Genomic DNA, 23,040 nt, shown 5'->3' with positions numbered 1-23,040 from the left:
GTTCATAATATCGACAGATTTATTTGTTTTGGGAAAAATACATGTATTATAACGGCATATATCCTTCTATTTCAAGAACATTCTCAGATATGAGCATGGGTAGGTTTCTAGTCCCTCCTCCCTTGTACAAGGTGTTACTAACATTCTAAATTACTTCCTCATAACACACAGGAACTTTTCTCAATTCACACATATTTACCACTTCACCTTTCCGCATTTTAAAAAATAAATCCGAGCGCAGTAAAGTAGACAGAAAATTCATTTCAAATGGTTCAGCTGTGTTCATGTGTTGATTATAGAGACAATGTCGATTTGACTGTGTAGAAAAAATTTTAAAAATTGAAGCTGAATTTTCGAAAACGTTAGAACACGTTTCCACGTATTTTTAATGAGAAGTTTGTATACAAAGTTTTATCTTCTAAACCTAAGGGGTTCGTGATATAAATAGATTTTTAGCATTAATTTAAAGTTTCAGTATGAGATTCGAAGTTCACGCTTATCAAATAACTTAACTAAAATAGATTCGATAGATAATATTTCTCCTAATTTGTGTTTATTTTAACATTATATCTCCATTCATTTTGAACTATCATATTTTCGCTTCTAGTATATAGTAAGCATTTTTTTGGGTTTATCATCATTGGGGTAACCCAAGAGCATAAAAAACATAACAGCAATTTACACATATGGTTGGTTCCTTGAACATGGTTGTGGTTGTCTAAGGGTCCAGAAGAAACTAATTTTTAAAGCATAATAAAGCATAATTTTAGAAAATGAAGCATAAAGCATAATTTTAAATATATAGCACAATTCTTGGAAAATTCTGTTTGACTGCAAGTTTAACATACTCTATTAGTATTTTTCTAAAACCAATATTTACAATGAGAAATCATACAGAACATAACAATGCAACAATGAAAAGCTTATTTTTGCTTTTCTGTAACCTTTTCGGTATAATCTTTTGGTGTGGAGATAAGAAAAAAGGAAAATAAGAAAAATCTCCAACAATGAATAGTACAGAAGAACTACACACTATATTGTTATGTGTAGCTCTTGAACTTCAGCACTTTCTGTACTTTTTGGTGGCATCTTTTGCTTTCCCTTTCTGTGTATATGTATATCTCTAAGGCACACACAAGTGATAAAAAAAAAAAAAAACACCCGAGTAAAGCATATCTCTTTACAGTGCATTAAGTAGAAAGTTCATTAAATATGAAAGAAACTGGTTGCATAAAATATTAATAAAAAGATCAAGATATTTAGATATTTAGAATATAACAATAAAGCATAATAAAGCATATTTTTTTTAAAAAAATGCATAATTAAACAAAAAAATAAATCATAATGTGGATTGTTCTAATCATCATCATCATATTAACAATAATAATAATAATAATTTTTCCTCAGGAACTTTTCTGTAGCTATATTGTTATGGCGAAGTTTTATCCGTAAGAAATTTCGGCCTGCGAGGTTTTGGAAATGCGACATTTTGGACGGCAATTTTGGCCACGTTAGGTTTTGGCCAGGTGAGATTTTGACTAGGCAAGATTTTAGCTCGCGAGGTTTTGGACAGGGAGGGTTTGATAACGCTAGGTTTAGAGTGACGAACTTTAGGCCACGCGAAATTTTCGGTGGCAAGGTTTCAGCCGCGAGATTTTGTCCGTATACCATAAAAAAAATTACGAAATCATATTACTTATTTGTTATTTATGGAGTTAAGCTTCTTCACGAAGTCAGGATGGTAGTTTATTAAAGCGCAAAATCCAGCGAGAACCCATACAAATTTGAAAATAATCTTTGAAAGCTTTTTCTTTCTGCCAAATTAAACAGTAAGCAGCGCAAGAAAAGTTTTATTTTAATCTGGAGACTTGTTTTTATTTTTTTTTCTACATTACATATTTTAAATGTTTCAGGCGTCAGTTTTTTTTTTTTTTTTTTTTACATGTATTACCCACCTCTGACTAGTATGCTTTCAAACTATGGAAGGATATTATAGATCTCTCATTATTTTCCTCTGAAATGAGTCATACAGCGCTATTCGGGTGAATGCTTCAATTCATTTGCATCGAGTTCAACACTACCCACAAATCTGAAACAATAGGGAAAATAACGAATACATATTGCATGACACGATACATGTTGCATGATAAGCTTATTTTAGACACAGAAGTCTATAAGTGGTCCTGGGATGTTGTGTTTGAATTCTTGTGGGCATTATTAACGTTGATGAAGAACCCGTTAATTTACTTTTCAATCGGATTCATTCTTCCTCAATATTTGTAACAACTTTAATTATTATACGGATGTCACATATTGGTTTTTCAAAATACAATGAATAAAGGTGATACGATCTCCATCTCTACGTACAAATGAACTTTGGAGTTAGTACAGATTGCTGTCAGTATATTAGAAGTTGCTTGCTCATCTGTTGATGCCCTTCGTTGTCTGCAAGTATTTCATTATTTGTATAAAGCAAGTGGACAAGGGCGCCCATCAGGGCGGCAAGGTGGGGGCTCGCCCCCCTAGAGGAAATTGTACTTCGGAATATCGAAAACCCAATAGAATTTTTAGAATAGTTACAGCAAAATTTGAAACTATCTTTGAAATGTCGCTTTTTCTTGCCCCCCCCTTGGAAACCACAACATGGGCGCCCTTGCAAGTGGATATTAAAATTTTTCACAGACTGATTTCGTAACTTAAAATCTGAACACAGGGGATATGGTATCGCATTAATTACGTCTGTTTGTCGTGTCAAGGATTGAACGGCTCAGTTTTCAACTTCATGAAAACGTATGGTTCTGAATTCAAGTATGTGGAGTTCATAGGTTAGTACGTTGGATTAGAGTTTAGTGTTCTTTTCAGCAGCGAAGTATATGAGACGTACCCCTACAACTTAACTTGGAATCCGAATCACATGAACTTCCATTGGGAACCGAACCCAAGTTACCCATGCCAGAGGCGTGTACGTTAACGATATAGCTACGAGTGAGTTATAGAGTCCATAAGATATTGAAAAGAAAATATAACGAAATTTCAGAATTTCGAAGTCTAGAAGTTGCCGAACATGAGTTTGAGTTCAGATATCTGTTAACGAGAATGAGTAAAGACTGACTCTAAACTTGAACCCTTGAGATTCTAATTTAGAGCTTTAGAAAGGAATATCTGATTCGCCAGAAGTCTTTTCACTAAAGCTACTATTTAGTTTGATTTGATTTTTAGTTTAGCATTCTTTTTTTTTTTTTTTTAGCAGCGAGACTATATGAGACGTGGGCCTACAGCTTAACGTGGAATCCGAAACACATGAGCTCCTCCGGAAATTGAACTGGATCTCACACGCCAAAAGCGAGTACGCTAACCGCTTAGCCACAATGGAGCTCACAGCTACTAGTTTGAGAATAGTCATTCCAACATGGAGGAGATCAGTTTTGAATATTAAGGCCAGGAGAAGTGGAAAAAATTGGCGGATGTATCTTCTTCAAGCTAAGCTGAATCTTGGACGTTGATTACGAACTTTCAACCTCACAGCAATTCTTGTGTAAATATTTATGCTTTCTCTAATTATCATTTAACCCTCAGAATGTTCACCTATCACCTATCACGTTGTGTGAGCAAACGTTCACACATAACGTACAAAGAACAATTATTCGTGCAGGTTTACTTTTGGCGCACCACTCGAAATAATTGTTGAAAAGTTCTAATTCTTTCATCAATCTCCTAAATGATTTGCGCGCTGGACGACATGAAAATATCTCACTTGGCATAGGCAAAATTCAATATGGCCATCAGAAGTAATTGTTGAAAAATTACAATTCTTTTAGATTTGCGTTTAAATATTGCATCCGGATGTATGGCATAAAAAACTATAGCGCAAAAAACACAAACCAACTGTGCTAGGTGGCCACTAAAAAGCACAAATGCTATCTAACCGAGTCAGAGCAGGGCGAAGCTGGGGGGCCCGAGCGTCAGCGAGAGGTTGCATCCGAAGGGAGCAGGCAAGTCAGCGACGGGGATATACGCGTAAGCAAGGGTAGTGCAAACAAATAGGTTTTTGGCAATGATGAGAGTTTCAACGGCACTTGTCATGGTTTCACTTGTCATGGTAGCGCTCCACTTGTAACCCAAAGCTACAGCTTCTATACATGGTGCAGAAATACACCACCGGAGGAAAATAGTATCTAATACAGTCAACTTTCATATGTGCTCATTTATTTTATGCGTCGTAAAACACTTGTAATGATTTTACACTAGTAACCCTACACCTATAAACCTAAAATACTTGTGTATTACTTTGTATATTTAATTCTATCGCCTGCAGAAATTTGTTCTTTATAAACATATCCTTTCATGCAAAGTATTGAATTTTACCTGTAAATTTTCCAAAATGTGATGTGTCAAAAGTAAGCCAGCACCCAATGGTTAAGATTGGTAGGAATGGTAGTTAGAAGCTACTATCGCACCACGACCCCAAATATTATTTTATGAGAAACATTCCAGAAACTACTGCCGGAAAAATCACTTCAACAATCTACGTATCTATATCGGCTCACTGTTTTACTCATGAAAGTAAGTCCGAAACAATTTAGCGTAGAACCTTGAAATTATGTATAAATATTACCTCTGCCCTTATGCTGACAATTAAAATGGAGTTTTTGAAAGTATGTCCCTCAAGGGGGAAACCTAATGAGAGTTTATGTAACTTCAGTGAAACAGAATTTCCATCAACAAGAATTTTGAAACCATATTATTCGCATGCGAAGGGGAATTCTGTTAGTTATTTTATGTTTTGTAAAGAGAATAGGAGAATTCGTACTTAATCAATTCTTAAAAACGTAAGGACATGTAGGACTAGGCTTGTATGTGTGTATTAGCGAAGTAAAAAATAACAGGATTAATCTTCATAGTTAAACAGCCCTCATTTATTTTTCCGTATGCTTTACCCTTGTAGTACATAGCTTGCACTCTTACAAACACGGTGAGATGATACATACTTCAAGAAGTCCCTCTGCCCATACGAAATTACGCACTTTATATCTATCTCTACATATATGTCTCTTTTCCTAACCCACTTCAATCTAGGACCCGTTAACTTTTCAGCTCCGTAGAAGGACACAAGCAAACAAAATTGTAATATCACGGGAGAGAGTCCCCAAAACTCATTTAGTACAAATACACATACAACTCCCTCTCTTACATTTGTGCCCCCGCCTCTCATTTTATACGTATGAAGTTCTGAAAGTGTTGGCTAGATGGCATTGGTTACTACTGTCTATAGATGCTTTTAAGGCGCGCTTCAGATGAACAAACAACTCCTCTCAGATTCAGCTCTGATGGTCAAGTCTATTTCCCTGGGTAAAGTCACGTGATATTTCTCTCTCTTTAGGGGGGCTGAGTTTTCCCCCATCTCCGCCACTTCCCACAATTCCTGTGCCACCTAGCTACCTCTCTTTCTCTCTGTGTGTTCGCTCTTTCATTTCTAATTCCCAATCATGTCCACCTTCTTGTCTTTTCCAATTTCAAACATCCCTAGAGTTTACATTTACCCCACCTTTCCCTTTTTGCCCCATTCTACCTTATTCGTTTTTCTTGTGACGGATACGTAGATAGGCATATAGGAGAGAGACACAAAGTACCTCAGACCTTTAATGGTTGTGGTATGAGAAAATTAATAATTCAGTAATTACTCTGACCTCTGACCGAAGATTGAGAAACAGCATTACTAAAGTGTCTATGAGAAGAGACAGAGAAAGAGAAAGGGGAAAATTCTACAAGGGCTGCTGCTGTAGAGATTGGAGGCATCCAGGGTGGGATGAGGGACACACAGATACATTGAATGACTAAGAGAGAGAGAGAGAGAGAGAGAGAGAGAGAGGGAGCGGATGGTGGAATGATGTTACGAGTAATACAAATGAACGAATTCGTGAAACCAGTTTCGTTTCTTCTATCTTTGTCTATGCTTGTTTCTTGCGCACACCACGTTTTCTATTATGAAGATTTGTCTCCAATCCAACGAAATGTGACATAGAATGCTTGCACAACTAACTCTGAACGACCGTTCTTTGTACTAGGATAAGCGATTTTTTTTACATACTGAAAACAAACCTTTAGGTATTCATGATTTAATACGATTTTATTCAGGCTACTTTTCTTACATATTTTGTAATTAGTATTTCATCTTATTCCACAAGCTAAATTTCCTTTAACTTCTACTGAAAGAAAACGTAAAAAATTAACGAAGATAAAAGAGCTAATGTAGAGGTTGGAGAGGAGTCGCTACAAATTAATTCCCTTTAACGAGGATGATTACGAAACATCACCTACTGATTGAAATCCAGATTATTTTCCAATAGAGTAACTTCCAATAAACCTTTTGTTATTGTTAATTATTCCATATCGGACTCCCGAAGAAAACTCATCGAAACAACTTATTGACCGTGCCAATAGCGACTACTCTCAATCATGACTCCGTTTTCTTTCATTTAGAAATAGGAAAGAAAGAGAAGAAAGTAGAAGGGTAAAAGAAGGAGGTAGGTAAAGAAGAAAGAAAAGAAATAGGGTATTTTAATGAGAAACAGATTACTGGATAATTCCGGAAATATAGTAAAAGGTCGGGAAAGTCGTTGAAAGATGAATCATTCTAAATGTTATTAACAACTAATCAATTTTGGAATGCTTCGGAATAGACACATGTTCCCTCATACCACCCAGACCTAGCTCCAGGCACCACGATCATGGGGTTGCCCAGACCTAGACCTGGAAATGAAAAAAGTGAAATTTAATTCTTTGTAATGTTATTCCAACCGGTGATTGATAACTATCCAGCATCTGAACTCTGTCCTCTAGGATCGACCACACATATGAATTAGCCAAGAGGGAAAAAAAAAAACCAAACTTATTAACTCAATATAAATTTATGTGTCGTATCAATCGAAGTCTCAACTTCCTGGAAGAAAGATGTCGTATTTAGGCTTATCCTGCTATTTTTGCTTCACTCCTCGAGCCGATTTAAACCGTTAGTGACGGTCCTTCATGACCTAGGTTATTTACCTTAACACATATATTAAAACATGACACATATATTACAGATGTTAATATGACAAATGATATCACTAGAATTGCTTATATTAAATCTATCATGCATTCACTCGCTCACTCACTCAGGACAGTGTATATATGGTTAAAGGAAACCAACTAACTACAAGGGTACAAATAGTTTATTACATTCATAGTGAAAAAAGAAAGACAAACATATAATTATGAAGAAAATATTAAAAGCACAAGTTCTTGGTTATATATTAATAGAGTACATAGTATTATATTTTAGTAATTTTTTATATATTCAATCATATTGACAAATGAAAAAGAAAGAAAAAAAAAATAATTACATGTATCATATCTTAGGCATGCTAAAGCAAAATGATGATTTGCGACATACGCAAAAAAAAACTTATTTCACTTTAAAAAAAATTGGACAAAGAGGAAAGAAAAAAAAACTTTTTGGTGTATTAGAACTTATATGAGTCTCTACCACACGTCGAGATATTAAAATATTAATAATTTCGAGCGTCCAAATCACAACTCACGCACTAGTCGTAGTGTCCAAAACGTTTCGCTCCATTTAACTTAATTTGTGTTTATACATATATATATATATATATATATATATATATATATATATATATATATATATATATATATATATATATATATATCTAGTGGTTTACGAAAAAAAAAACATTCATCGACTATATTTGGTTTATAACTCTTAACAGATTGTATCTGCAATCGCACACTGCTACGTTTATATCCATCTAGGGATTTCGAGAAAATCACTTTCACTAGAGGAAGTTTCTCCTCTTAGACGGTCTATTTCCAAACTTATTAATCGAATAATTTCAAGTTATTTATCCACCACTGGGACACTTCACGAGACCTTTCATTAGGATCACTTTCGTATATGTTTATATATGGTTCGGATTTAAAAAAAAAATGATCTTCCACAGGTGTACGGAGTATGATGGTTCAAATTGAGGATAAAAAAAAAAAAACTGGTCAAGTCACAGGATACATATGAAGGTGAGACGGATTCAAGGTACACTTTCCACAATGGTTTTAGGTTAATTGCTCAGGGATAATATTTGTTATGATGTGGGTTACGTTTAGACCTGCCGATATTTTTTCAATGCATGCCATTATATAATTACAGAGGTTATCACTTACATTGATTCAGAAGAAAAGGAAAATTACTTAAGTGCACGGCGGTATTCTTAACAAAATCTACATTCTTAAATTCGTCGGAAGACTTCTGGTAAACTATAGCAACCAATACACGTCTAGGGGGACAGACACGAGCGCTCTTACATATATTCATAATACATTTAATATCATACTTTTACTTTAACATTATATTCACATACTAATTACACATACATTTCGAAGTATTTATTTCTCTCTCTATATATATATATTTATAATCAATGCGCACACATTTAAATTAATCATCCCCAACAATAAAATTTTACAAGGTTGCAACATTGTCCAAGAAAACAAATGACTTCCAACATTACATTTGGAAACAAATTAACTTTTATCTGATACCGCGCGTCTATAAATTTTTAACTTTTATATAATCAATTCGTGTTTAAATCATGAAGGAGAAAAAAAAACTTTGTGAGGCAGGCACGTAACACAGAGCATTTCTAGATATAACTAGGTAAATCAAAATACAATTTCTGGGCCCAGATTAACTACAAAGTAATTGAAAACCAAAACAGAAAGGAAAGTGACCAACGGATTAAAAAAAACTTAAGAGGGACGACGGTGAAAGAACGTAATCGAATTGTCGTCAAATACTAAGTCTTTGTTCATTTCAGCGATAGGTCAAAATGTAATGGAGGACCCAATCACTATCTACTTTATCCATGAATCGTGTCTTGCAACGTCTCAGCTGGTAATTTCAGATCAGAGTTGTACGTTAAATAAATCGTAAGTAACAAGTTCAAAATCTTGGGGGGGGGGGAAGGTTGAAAAAATTAAAAAAAACTTGAAGAAATGAAGACAGAGAGAGAGATAGAGAAGAAGGAAGACGAAGAATAGGGGCGCCAAAGACTTAAGTGAGAAATCACTAACGCTACAAAGTTAGAAGTCGAATTTCGCTCTCAACAAAATCCATAGCCAAAATATTCTTAACATGCCAAAAGGGTGGTCTACTCAAATACGTAGACTCAAGGGGGCGCCCTGCTGCCAAGGATGCAAGTTCTGTGTCCATCAGATCCCAATCCCACAAGAGTTTGCTTGTAAGATTGAAATCCGATCCCCGTATCCGGCCCAGACCAGCAGGAAAAAAGGAGAGGGGGAAAGGGACCAGGTAACTGCGTCCCCAATTTTGAAATCTCTAAGTAAAAAAAATATTCGACCTCTTAGAAAAACTAAGAAGGTTCGAGGACAGTAATGAAACTAGAATAGAAGTATTAGCTAAGATATCCCTAACTAATGATTTGCCGAAATAAAAAAAAATTAAATAAACTGAATTTTGGATCGGTGATTTCTATGCCAAACCTCACCGATAGCTACCCTGCGCAGACACGCCACAGTCTGGGATGTCGTTAATTTCCCTCGTCTAATTAAACTAAGAAAAGAAATGAAAATACTTAAAGGGACTAGGGGTCGACATCCGGGTACGCGAAAATAAATTTCAATAACTAATTGTTTTGATACAGAGCTGTCGCCTCCATGAACATTGTAAGCTAGCCTGAGTAGGTAACGTGAAGGAAAAAAAAAATCTCACGGAGCAGGGTATTCTATTTTAAAACCGACCAGAAAATATAATTCACTACAGCCCTGTTGTATAACTGCTACTGTCTTTTCATAATTTATTATTCAATATGTCTAGTCTGCGATTATATGATGCTACCCATTCTATCAGATGGTATTACTATGGTTGATTATTACTATAACACATTAAACTACAAAGTATTACCATAGTCCGACTATATATCGCCCTCCGGTCCGCGTGATATTATGGTGCAGGGGTCAGAACCTGAGATGTTTGTAGTTACACGTATCTATTCAATATCTATTTGGTCTAGGAATTAATTCGTGCGGTTGGTACGCACACATTGAAGCTGTAGTACAAACACAAAATACATAAATACCTTAAGAAAAATATTGTCCATCGCTAGCCACCACTTTCGCCCATCTGTCAGGCAATGTACGGATTCCGTGGCGAAAGAAGTCCTCATCCTTGGAAGCGATCCAGTCAGAGACCCATGTTTCGATATCTTCTGAAGAAGTAAACCGCTGTCCAATCAAATCGTTGTTCATGCAATCGAACAAGTAGTAGTCCGAAGGAGCAACGTCTGGTGAATACGGCGGGTGGGGTAAAACTTCCCATCCGACATTTTCTAAATAGGTTTTGACCGGTTTTGCGACATGTGGGCGAGCGTTATCATGTTGAACAATAAGTTTATCATGTCTGTTCTCCCATTCTGGTCGTGTTCTGGCCAGAGCTTGCTTCAAACGCACTAATTGTCGTCGATAACGTTCTCCATTCATAGTTTCACCCGGTTGCAGCAGCTCATAGTACACCACACCTTTCATATCCCACCATACGCTCAGCATAACCTTTGCACAGTGAATATCTCGTTTTGGTTGTGATGGACCTGGTTCACCTGGTTTCATCCATGCCTTTTTTCGTTTAGGGTTCTCGTAATGGATCCACTTCTCATCACCCGTAATAATTCGATGCAGAAACCCCTTTCTGCTCTGTCGTTGAAGCAGCAATTCGCAAATGGTTTTTCGTCTTTCAACGTCTCTGTCTTTCAATTCATGTGGAACCCAATGTGACATCTTTTGAATCATTCCCATGGCTTTCAAGCGTTTGGAGACTGTTGTTTGATCAACGCCTAATGCTGCTGCAAGTTGTTCCTGCGTTTGACACGAATCCTGCTCGAGCAATGCTGTCAATTCTTCGTCTTGAAATTTTTTTGGCTGTCCAGCTCGCTCTTGGTCTGCCAAGCCGAAATCACCACTTCTAAACCGTGCAAACCACTTCTGACACGTTCGCTCAGCTAGAGCATGGTCACCATACACTTCCACCAAAATACGATGACTTTCAGTCGCACTTTTCTGCATGTTAAAGTAATGCAGCAGGACACCCTGCAAAAACACTTTATCAGGCACAAATTGCGCCATGTTCACTTAACTACAAACTGGTGTTGTTGACGCTTTAATCCACTGCCCTATACTACGAACGATACGCGATGACAGGGGTTTGCAACACATGTGTGGATACACGGAACTGTGGGACGCTCCGTTCGTTGCGCCATCTCTTGTCCACCCGCACGAATTAATTCCTAGACCAAATATATATCAACACGCGGCGAAGTATTCACTGGGCTACTATATATTTAACTATATGGGTGTCCTATATTCTATATTCATTTACTACAATATTCATATACTTATTAATATTCATATTCACATTAATATTCATTTGCCACGACGCTATATTCTACAAACACCCTGTTTCCTCTATCTACGCCCAGCCTATTTACACATTTCATCATAATACTTTAAAATCTATAATCACTACAAACATTTCCCGCTCCGATCACCGCACGACAACCTCACTCGAACTCAAGACTCTTTCACACACACACAATACTATGTAATACCTGGTAGCTTTATTAAGAACGAAAAAAAAAATCCTACGTATGTTCACTGAAAATAGAATTATCCGCGATAATATTTAATGTTTACGAAATTTCTGCAGCAACAATTGACTTCTGCAGCCACGAAGAAAAATGAACATCTAATATAATTCCAAAGCAAAGAACTAGCATCATATCGCCCGACTTCTGTTAAAAATTTACGTATTGTTTATTTATTTAAATATCTCGATTTCTAGACTATGCAGAATGTTGAAACTTTCAGAATATATTAATTTTGGGTCACTTGACCTAACTGTACATTCATATGGGCTGTGAATTATACCTTCTAGGTTTTATTTCGGAAAGAAAGGTCAATTTCATGAAAACTAAATCACTAAGCACCTCGACGGAAGAATGGCGGTTAGTACTGACTTTTGACACTAGGGCTAGCGACGATATAATCAACCCTTGAACAACGGAATGTGACCTTGTACACGGAATTATTATACTATATTACGTTCACTTAATGACGGAGTAATAAAAATTTATCGCATAGTAAATACTACACTGTCCGTATTTAATTATCTCACACACTCTTTCATCACTTAACTACCACTACCACTGATACTACATTACAAATATACACATACTACTTAAACTACAAGACACATCATGCCAATACACACCAATTATCACTATCATTAATACATGTTGTACTGATAAATACACACAGAAAACATTCATATTTTACCATTTTAAATCGGCTCGAAAGGAAAAGGAAAGAAAGGGACAGGGCCAACTGGCCCTTGTTTCACTGAATCACATTCTTAAGGGTTTAATCAACGCCCCCGATGGGACGTATCGAAGTATTAGCTAACAATAGGACCCCTGCCCTGAAGGGGCAGGAACCCGGAAACAAACTAAATGTTCAACTCATCCCGCTGGAAGCCGTACTCCCAATTTGGGAGTCAGATAGGAGCCCTTATTGATAATTCACACGTGCATTGTGATCACTATCCTAGCTACAAAGAAATTAAATACCGCCATGTTATTACTAAATAAGTACAAAAGAAATCACATTTACTACATACACGAACACAAACGGCAGTGGGGCAGGCCTAACGTAACTCTAAAAGGAGTAATTTTCAGGATGAGAATATTTTAGGGGAGAAACACTACTCTTCCGAAACTGTTTATAGATTTTTTCTTTCTAAGAACAACTAGCAAACTGATGCACTTCACAGAACCTGTCCACCACTAATTATATTAGCAAAACATGGCGTTACCGAGTTGACTTCCTATTTCTGCTCTACAGTCCGGTTTTTTACTATAAAAATTGGCAAATTATGGCTCCATAGCTTCCAGTGATTTTTTTATACGTTAACAACGTCACAATATTACCTTTATTTTTAGTTTCTCTCAGTCCTTTCGACTTTTAAGTTAGACGAACAAAAACCAGTGTCTTCAGTAGCACTTTCCGGCGTGGAATGGAATAATTGCGCCCCAATATCATAGCGTGGGTTTATCAGCCAATCAAAACTAAGCATTTTGGCGGTGGGGCTTTGAAACGAATAAAATTTGGTAAAATCTGGATTAAACTAGATTTTAGAAGGACCTAGGTATCTAAAATAGAGGTGAAGGGTGGTCCTGAAAATTCTGTCGAATTTTAGATTGGTTATTTGATCTGGAAAGTTCCGTCCAATAGTGGATCTATATTTTCGGATAGCACTGACACCGTAAGAATTGTAATAATCCATTTACATATACATATGCAAGACTTATAACTAATTTAAAATATAAATAAAGATATTGATTCCCAAAACTATCATTCCCAATGAAATTTTTTACAGCTTTTCCATGTTAATTTGAAATAGAATAATGAACAATATTACGAATTATATGAACAGCCAGAAATTTTTTTGTTAAACGTCAGGTACAGTCGGTGCAAAAAATTTCGGGCACCCTCCTATTAAGAACATAATATCATTAGACTGTAATGGCATATTACACTACTATTAAATATACATAGTTATTTCTGATGAAAATGCAATATCTCATCATTTCCTATGCAGAGTAAAGTTAATTTCAACCGAGAAACATGACACATGGTAACTATTTCATAGTAATTAGTTTTACACTGCTAAACATCGAAAATGTAGCACAGAGATAAATTAATGTACAGGTATAACATGATCAAACCTACCATTCTCTGCGATGAATAACAGCTCCGCAAGAGCCTACTGTAAATTCCGGAAGTTGGTAGCATGTGGGTCTGACATTCATGTCCACAGTGCTGCTATACAGGACGAGGCATAGAGAGAGTAGTTGTTGAGTTGAGTTATTTTGAGTTTAATAGTCCTTATCACTGCGAAATTAAAATACCGCTAATTTTACAGTAATTATGTGATATCTTCAAATAGATAAAAGATAATCGAAAAGTGGATCAAGACCGCCCTAGACGATGTTATTTTGCATGAGGTATCGTTATCACGAGTCACCTAGTAGCTTTCCATTTTCAGTTATTTAGAAACGCGAAAATAAATGCCGATTTTCTAAATGTCTGGAAATCGAAAGCAGATAAATGAGTCATGATAACGGTATCTCACGCAGAATAATTATTGTCAAGGGAGGTCTTGTTCCACTTTTGTTATCTTGTAAAATTGGCTCTATGAAGAAATTGTAGTGAAGAAACCACAACATGGTTCAACACTCATCCATCTGCCGTTGGGTGATCAAAGGCCCATCAATACATATTAGATGTGAATGGAAACGGAATTCAATGCCACCCCATAACACAACACCGAGTGTAGCATTGCAGAATGTAGGTATTTCCCAGCCAATTGCCATGTTTCCGCCAGGTATGAATAAAAAAGACATAAGTGGGATTCATCCCGAGATTTGACCCTCAAGAAGATGTGAGATATGACCCTCTATGCGTGACGTTTGCAGCACTATTGCAGGCATACATGTACATGCTGTGAAGTCAAAGAAGTCTAAGTAATGGACACAGTGGAGCCTGTGATGAACTGTTCGTGGAGACACTGGCCGCTGCAACAACTTCTAATTCGTGCGCCAGTGTTCCAAATCTGACTAGAAATATCTGGGTCTCCTTAGTCACATGTACAGTAAGTTTGCCCTCACAGTCCGTGGTATGGTGTGACCTTCCATACTCTGCATGACATTGTGTGTTACCTTCCTGGAGCCATCGCTTCCACATTAGCATCATTATGGCTGCATTTCATCCAACACTGCTACCAATATTGCAAAATGATAATTCGCAGTCGCAGTGATTAAAGGCAGAAACCTGTCAGAATTTTTGTCATTCTACAACGAGGCATTGTTCAAACGTTCAATGGCTCCATGAGAAGGACGGTGGTACAGATCTTGGGAGGGCGCCATACCAATTGGTCGATGAGATGAAGTATTATGTCATTTATAGATGCATTTTTGCTATAGACATTGCATATTACGTCTATTATCATATGGTTACAACTGTAACATGAGACATAATTTTGAATTAAAAGAAGGGTCTACTTCAAACAAAAGTGTTGTTTAGGTTGATGTTTGATTACAGAAGATCAGCACACGCCTCGGCAATATAGCTTTGAATTCAGGCTAACGAGCTTTACACACGCTTTGGATTATCACAGCAAAGATCCTTTTTAGTAGATCTTTTGAAAAGACACCATAAATTGGAGAGCATATCGGCGCTAGTAGCGACACCATCTGTACTTTTAAGCAGAGGGGGCAAGCGAAAAGGTAGACATATTTTTTGGACCTAAAAGAATACTTCTATATTACTTGACTTACACTAAAACTTATCGGGCGGTATTCAGAGAGAATTCGTTAATGAAAGGTTAGTCACAGACTAGTTAGTGGCATACTAGCTCTTTACTAAGGAAGGTGTACTTTTTGGTATTCAGAGTCTACTTTGAGTTTAACTAAAAAAAGTTGATTTCGGTATGATTAACTAATATAACTTCAATGCATCGGGTGAGAAAAATAAATGTGGCAACTACGGAAAAGTAGATGTACGCATGCGTAGTCTGTAGACATGAAAATACATGAAACACGAAATACGAAATGCGTCGCACAAGCTAAACCGCTGCTAAAAGGGTACTCTCTGCTATAGATTAATTAGTCACATGTGATTAACTTCGTCAACTACTACGTCCGAGTCAGAGACTCTGAATACACTTTTGATAACCATCCAGTGGCGTATTTAGGGGGGCTTCCGGGCTTAAGCCCCCCGAAATCTTACTTACTATAATAAAGTATATGAAATATCTTGCAGAATATTGACATTTTCAGGCAAATCCCTTCCCCCCGAAAGTTAGCAAAGCTCTCCCCGAAACAAAATCGTAAATACGCCACTGTAACCATCCGTTAGTCAAACCCGTTGTAGGACATTAATCAGACGTTAAAACGACTCTGCATAAGGCCCATCATGCCTAAGGGCAGGGATGCAAATAAACACTCGCCCAGGGCGAGTGGTTTATCGGTGCGGGCGAGTATTTAATATCATACTGAACGAAAGTATTGATTTCTATTATGGGAAGTGGGCTAATAGCTTTTTGCTTGGGTGAGTAAAATTTTGTTGCTTATTTGCATCCCTGTCTAAGGGGGACAGCAGAGTTAGCCTCTTGGGTCGTCGTCACTGATCATCATTCTCACGGAAGAACTGATGTACCACGAGAAAGAACATTACAGAATATAATGCAAGTTTTATCGTAAAGTTTATTAATTATATCCTTAAGAATAAACACAATAACTATTTTTTACTGTTTGATAGGCAGTTTTAATTATGGAGGCAATATTTCTTTATGCTCTAAAATACAAAGTAACCAAACATTTTGTTAACTATTTAAGAAAATAAGTGTCGCAGAATTTTTAAGGATACAGAACGTAGAAGAAAGAATGTTACGAACTGAACAAGTCATATCAAACTCAGACTGTATTATTAGATGCAGTATCTCTGGAACACTTGTTTATTTATAATGTTTCACTTCAGTACAACAATTGAGAGCAGAAACTAGAAAATATTACCATAATTTATGCACAGAAATAAGCGGAAACAAAGATTGTGCAGTACTTTATAATTTCTTGATGTGCAAGAAGAGTATACTGCCAAGAACTGCCTCCAGAACTAAGAGCGACATCCAGCATTTATCTTGATCTCCACTCAAACAAATGTACTTCATCCTCCTATATCTGCACTGATTAGATTTGAGTTCCCTTTTTCCGCTTCCCCTTCAGTTGACGAACTTTTTGTTGAGTGTCCGTTTGTCTTTGCCGGTCAGAGGCCAAAGTACTTTTTGAATTATTAATTTCTCATACTGACTCTTCCGCAGTGAATCTTGGAAAATGGACAGCAATAGAAAGCAGGAGAGCATGGAGGGTTCTATCTGAAACTGTATTCTATTTTCTCACCCTCCGTGAGCCATTCTAATCCACGAGCTGTTTGTTTTCAGGATTTCTAATATTCCTTAATGGTGATATTTTGATCAGTAGTGACATCTAGTACACAAATTCAGTACAATGACAAAGTAATGTATAAAGTTTGGATTCCTGGTTTACAAAGGCAAATACCTGAAGCGGAAGAACTTAATACAAGGGCGCCGATCCTGGGGGGCCCGGCGCCCTAAAGCTCATGTGGGCTCCCCTATTGTATTTATGAATATACAATATTTGGCATAATTTGAATGCAATTTGTCTTGAAATCCTCATATACATACCTTCTGCATCTGAATGTCCCCCCAAATTTACAGAGAAATCGGCGCCCTTGCTTAGATACTCTAATTAAAATATGGTTAGTTCCTTTTTTTAAAAAATCTATAATATTGCTAACGTTTAACGAAAAAAAAAAAAAAAAAACAATGTCCAAAGACAACACATATACTGTATTGAGCAATAAATGTTATTGCGCTGAACAAAATTACATGCATCAAAGTACAAGCTTATGAATAGTTTTCGACAAAAAAAACTTTGTAAATCTAAAAATAAATAAATAAATAAATAAATGCAGTACGAGAAAAAATGAAATAAAACGTTTAAGTTTAAAATCCAGTTCAACATTATGGTTGTTAGGCTGAGGGAGATGGTGATTAAGGCAAGTGAATGATGATGAATGAATTGATGGAATGAGAAAGTGGGAGGAGACGAGAGTAACCCCGCAAAAAAACCCACGGACGTGGTGTCCATCACAAACTTATTTGGTCGAGGACAGAACCAAGGATCCCACTCACCAGAGGTAAGCACTCAACCAGTAATCCCCCGTGCCTCCCTGAAATAAGGTCCTATGTAAGTGCCTGGTAACAGGACATTTTAATATATGAGGCGAAATACTGTCATATATTATGTATTCAAGGAATTCGGAAGACTGTAGAGCAGCGTTTCCCAACCTTTTTCAACTTGCGGCACACTACGGATATTACTTGAATTCTCGCGGCACACTCATTTGCAAATATAAAATACCATGGTATTTTTTCTGTGATTACTGATCATCTCACAGAGATGAAAGCACGATCACTGGTTTTCCCCTATACTAATTCCTTATGCTTAATTTTTATTCTAATTTTAAAATAGAAAACAATTGCAATGAAATATAGGACTCAGATTTTAAAAAAATACGCTTTCTTTTTCGAAAACTGTATCCAACATTTCACTAAGAAGGAAGATCACTAAATAACGAACGAACAAACAAATAAATGTCTTGTAGTTTTAATTTTACTGTTTTAACCAAAACCAGTGCATATTATTGCATCACACAGTTTGCGATGCATCGAAGTCAAAACACAGCTGTTGAACAAAGTGTTGTTCTGTCATTCACGTGCTAATGAGTGTTCTACGAACGTTCACTTGACTCATACCGTACATGTGCTTCCATTTCTCGGTGTTAATATGACTGTCAATTGAAGCGTAACATAGCAGCTAACCGTGGAAATGTGTACGAACCGAAATACTGTATGCTACACAGTAATAGATGAAGAATAATATATTACAATTACAGTAATTTTTCCATGGTAGAAATTTACAGTAATGTGAAATACAAAAATTTACATTTTTTTCTATGTCTTGCAATTTGATTGCTATAGAATTAATAATTTTGTTTCGATTTCCTCGCGGCACACCAGCGGTCCATTTGCGGCACACCAGTGTGCCGCGGCACACCGGTTGGGAAACGCTGCTGTAGAGCATGGAAGGTTCTCAGTTGCGGGAAGTGTCCTATCAATAATGGCAGAATACCTATGATGATCATGATACATGAAAACCATAATTTATTCATTTACATGAAAGAAATGTAATTTATATTTAGAAAAGGTAGATGATCAGAAATATCTGGGGCTAGAACTTGCGACGCTAGTAAGTTTTTTTTTCTGCTCTCATCTGTGTAGAATTATGAGTTCAACATGATTTTCGCTTTAGTTGATGTTTTTGATGTTTGGTACACTTTTCAGTTTTTTTAAAAATGAAAATGATGTACTATTCAGTATAACGCCAAAAGCTAAAAGCAAAGACTTTCCGAAACTATCACTTCAGAATCAAAAAATTGAAGTTCCTTTTTGGCGCTGCAAAAGGGTTGTTAAATGCAAAAATTAGTAACACGTCTTCTGTTGGAGATAACTATATTTGAGGTCAATTTTAATATACGAGTAAGTAAAAGATAGATTCTGGGATCGGATTTAACTAAGTATTGAATTGCCATCAGCAGAAACGAAGTTTCAAGGCAAGCTAGATAAGCAGCAACGCTTGCTTTTATTAGACACCATATGAATATTGTTTGTCATGATTATACACTACATTCATTAAATCATGGTACAGCATAATATTTCAACTGAGAGACTCATATTTTCGTATCAATGTTTCGTCGCCAATATTAACATTTCCACTATGTTCTGCTATCATACTGGCATGTAATATCATGATGTAGCTGCCAGAATATTAACGTTAAGCTTAAAGAACTGAATGATTTCAGAATTGCGTTTATGGGAGAAAACACGAACCTAAGAAAAAGTTTTTCCTCTTCTTCCTCTAAGGTAAATACAAAACAGCTTAGTTTCAAACAACTTGTTACTACTGCAGAGTAATGCTAGTGCAAGTTGCTGTGTTTATTAGCTCAAAAATTGTAGTAAAGCCACATTACTATCATTTGTGCAGTTTTACCAAGGCTACGCCACGTCTCTTAATGCACAAACAGAAACTAACGGCATTATGGAAAGAGAACCTCTTAAGGTGTTCCAGGTGAACCGTATCGTAGGCACAGACGCCTATTCGGGGGGGGGGGGGGTCCAAGATTGCCTAGGCATCACAAAGTTTGCTTGGGGTCCTCTATTTGTATTAGAATTCTCATTAATTTCTTTTAGGCGATATTTGAGAACGAAAGACACGTACCTAAACATGCCCCGTCCCCAAAGAAATACAGAAGTGGCGCCACAGTTTGTAGGTTACCTCAACCTTCCCCTTAACTGAGCATTGCTCACATCTTTCAAAACAATTCCTCTCGCACAGTTTGCTCTGAAAGTTGGTTTGCCTGACCTTATCTCGTGCTAAAAGAACTGAACATGGCACCTTGAAGTCCAATTTTTATGTGGTAAAGCGAAAACGCCACAGATAAAAAGGTGGCGGTTAATCTGAAAAGTTAAGAATTTCCGCTGTATAGAGAAGACGAAGTCCCCACGAAGTTACGCCATTATTGAAATAGAAAACTCTATGGAATAATAATAATAATAATAATAATAATAATAATAATAATAATAATAATAATAATAATAATAATAATAATAATAATAATAATAATACCAGTCTGTTCCTAGTTGATGATTTTTCTTTATTTCCTTCCCCGTGAAGGAACGTAAAATTTCCATAATTCACTGCTCTATTTCTTTCTCATCTAACTTCCTGAACTCCTACTAAGTCTATCCTGTATTTTTGTGACTCACTCGTTATGCATTTTAACCCGTATGTCCTATGAAAACTTCTTATATTCCGTGCTCCAAATCTCCTATCCATTTTACTTTGCTGCGGTCGTGGCAAGTTAGTACGGACAATATGGGCAAACACATTTGTGCCAACTGGACGGATGAACATATGAGCGTTTTTTTTTTTCCTTCCTGGACAGACGGACACATGAGGAGACAGGCTAAAGATATAAAATAGTTTTGGTTGGTAAACCAAATTTCTCAAAAGGGAAATCTACGCATCTAGAGAAATAGTTAAACAATTTGTCATAGCCAATAAAAAGTAAAAGAAAAGAAATCGTTTGGCAGCCTGGCGTGCACAATTAGGCAATAAAGATAGATTGTAAGGGCCTGGTTCGTACTTAAGTTAATCTTCAAAATGATTCAACGCGTTTAACACTTTCTTAACTGGTTTTTAATATTTGACCATGAGAAGCGTACATAATTAACTTTTCTGCACACCCAACAAAATATCTAGACCTTTATACACACACTTATTTACTCGTCAAGATGTATACGTACATGTACATTTATTTACGACGTTGCTATAGTAACAACAACTCTTATTTTAGTTACCGATTACACAAATAATATCTCGAAATCTCTATATGTCTTTCTTTTTCTTTATACATTATACTGCTTACATAATTCGCTTCTGATCCCTTTCTGTAAATAAGCACAGATTGCTAATGTTACATACAACGTTATCGTTGTAAGATAATTCCAGGTTAATAAAGTTCTGAACAAGATTAATTGTAATTTCATTTATGCAATAAACTACGAGATGATTGGTTATAAATTTTTGCATCAGTTGATATAAAGTTTTTTTAAAATACTTTTTGTTTCTTTTGAAGAGTTGAATCTTAGGTTTAGTTTACCAAACTCCACAATTCTTTCTCTTGTCGTTGGGATTCTTTCTTTCGTTCTTTCTTTCGTCAACCACTCATCGTATAGAGGTCATCACCGAGTGACGCAAAAGCCATTTCCTGCTTCATTTTTTTCATCATTCGTTTTCCCCTCCGCCTTCATCCCATTGTACCCCAAACTTACTGTAGAGAAACTCTCCATTCCTCTTGGGTTTCCATTCCGTATCCGTTTTTGTTGCCTTTTCCTTTTCTTATTTTTTTTATCTCTCTCTATATATACTTTTTTCTGTTGTTGTGTAAAGAGTAGTAGTAGTAGTTTCCTTGGTATGTGCAGCACAGACTACTGACGGGAGAGGGAATAGGGGGAGTGTACAGTCTACCCGAATCATCCAAAGCTGCCAAGATCGTGAATCCGCTTCTTTCACTTCTCTTCTTCCTCTCTTTTACTTCCATTTCTTCATCCTCATGCTCCTTTGGCCCCTGTATCTTCTTCTTCTACTACTACTACCCCTTTCTTCTTTCTTTTTTTTGCCTTTTTTCTTTCTTTTCCGGGTTTTTTCTTTTCCTTTACTCTCTTGTTATCTAATTGGAAGAGGACAGGAAATTGAGAAAGAGACGTAATTTTATCGAGAGGATGCCCAAACAGAGTTGCCAACTTGATATTAACAAAAATATATTTCTGTTATTTTTTTTGTACATCAACGGTGTTGTAAACCAGTGTCATTTACTATTTTTTATGGCCAATTGATTTATATGAGGAAGTATTTTTTTAAAATGAATTGGAGTTTCTAATAGTTTGATTTTTACTGATTTCTTCTTCTAAATTTATTTTAAGTGTTCCTCAGTCTACGAGAATCATTTTTTTGTGACGTGTAATTTTGAGAGGTCTCATCACAGCGAAATTAAAATACCGCTAATTTTACAGTAATTATGTTATATTTTGAAATAGATACAAGATAATCGAAATGTGGAACAACAGCGCCATAGACAATACTATTTTGCATGAGGTACCATTATCACGACTCACTTATCTGCTTTCGATTTCAGCCATTTAGAAAAACCAGCTTTTACTTTCGCGTTTCTAAATGGCTGCAAACGGAAAACTACTAGGTGACTCATGATAACGGTATCTCATACAAAAATAATATTATCTAGCACGCTCTTGTTCCACATTTCGATTATGTTTTATCTATTTGAAGATATCACATAACTACTGTAAAATTATCGGCATTTTAATTTCGCAGTGATTAGGCCTCTTAATATTTAATAATCAAATTTAATGTAAGTGTTATTAAATTTATATAAAGCAAATTTATTTTGAAAAAGCAAGAGATATACAGATAGTTGAAGAAGAAATCAGTGAATATACATGCCAATTCATTTCAATGATATCTCACGTAGCGCATATCGTCTTTTGTGCTAGCGGTCCCGGGTTCGATTCCCGGTGTGGACAATCGGCCGAAAAAAATGTAGAAGCTTTTTCAGGCTAGCCATCCTGAGTGAGACTTTCCTGGGTTTTCCTTATTCACAACAGGCAAATGCCACGATAGTACCTTACATACAGATCCC

Source organism: Thermobia domestica, chromosome 1 (assembly GCF_964235325.1).
Source record: "Thermobia domestica chromosome 1, izTheDome1.hap1.1, whole genome shotgun sequence".
Classification (NCBI taxonomy): domain Eukaryota; kingdom Metazoa; phylum Arthropoda; class Insecta; order Zygentoma; family Lepismatidae; genus Thermobia; species Thermobia domestica.
This window is presented reverse-complemented; position numbering follows the sequence as displayed.